Source organism: Crocuta crocuta, unplaced genomic scaffold (assembly GCF_008692635.1).
Source record: "Crocuta crocuta isolate KB4526 unplaced genomic scaffold, BGI_CrCroc_1.0 scaffold179, whole genome shotgun sequence".
In the NCBI taxonomy this organism is placed as follows: domain Eukaryota; kingdom Metazoa; phylum Chordata; class Mammalia; order Carnivora; family Hyaenidae; genus Crocuta; species Crocuta crocuta.
In genome coordinates, this window is record NW_027551568.1 from 2345979 (window position 1) to 2347116 (window position 1138).

The window sequence follows — 1138 nt, forward strand, 5'->3', positions numbered from 1 at the left end:
GGCCCACCGGAGACCCACCCTCTGCCTGGTCCCCAGGGACAGTGGGGAGGGTGTGCCCAGAGGGGGTGAGCCTGGTCCTCTGCGCCCAGCACCCGAGCCAGGGCTCTGCCAGCCCCTCCCCCCCGCTGCCCCCATCCTCTGCTGACCTTGTCAGTCATGGCCTGAGACCCTCTGGCGCTGCCCCGACATTAGATCNGGCGGCGGATGTGTCGCTGGCCGCAGCCCCCAGCCGCCATCCGGCTCCGTGCCGGCTGTCCCACACCGGCCCCTGGGGGCGTGAGATGTGTGGGGGCATGAATGGGGCTCTGTGGCTAGGCAACTGCTCCGCAGAGGGCGGCTGGCAGCTGNGATCCTCCTCAGTGAGAGGCGGGGCCCAGTGCGAAGGGCCCGGATGGGGTGAAGACTCATGTCCGTGCTCCACAAACGTCAGCCCTCCTGCCCGCGCAGATTGTGAGTTAATAGAACGGTGTTCGTTCCTCACGCTGAGTAGGGCCCTCCGCGCGTCCTCGCCCTCCCAGGGCACGGCCCCTCCCCTCCGCCGCTGTCCCTCGTCCTGTGATGCTCCTGGAGGCATGGGCATCGGAAGCCATCTTAGAAATGGGGGCAGATGTCCAGAGTGTAGGCCTGTGGGGCCCCCGAAACCACCTGGGCTCCGGAAGAACCAGGGGCGGCTGGACCGGGTCTACAGGGTGGAGGAAGAAAAATGCGGAAGCTCAGAGCCCCCCGCCTCCTGCTGTGAAGGGGGCTCCTGTGGGTCTTCCACAGAGCAGCAGGGCCGGTGTCGGGGAGACCATACACAGACCCCTGGGCGACCCCCGCACTGGGGTCCACACTGCCCCCGACATGAATGGACTCTCCCTCCACTACCCTGCCTGGGAGAGAGGAGGGGGCTGGAGGGCCGGGGTAGCCTAGGTCAGTGGGTTTTCAGGGGTGTCTGGTGACAGCCTCGGGGCGGTGGGAGGGGCAGGTACCAGAGAGCGAAGCCAGGTTGGCCGAAGACACCCCGTGAACGTGTCTGCTGCTAACCGTTGCTTCCTCCGCTTGTGGATGAGAAGCCCCCCCACGCCCCCATCGGGGCGGTGGGTGCGCGGCGTCTGACCCAGGCGGCCCGGCTCCGGCTCCGGAGGGCAGGGGCGCA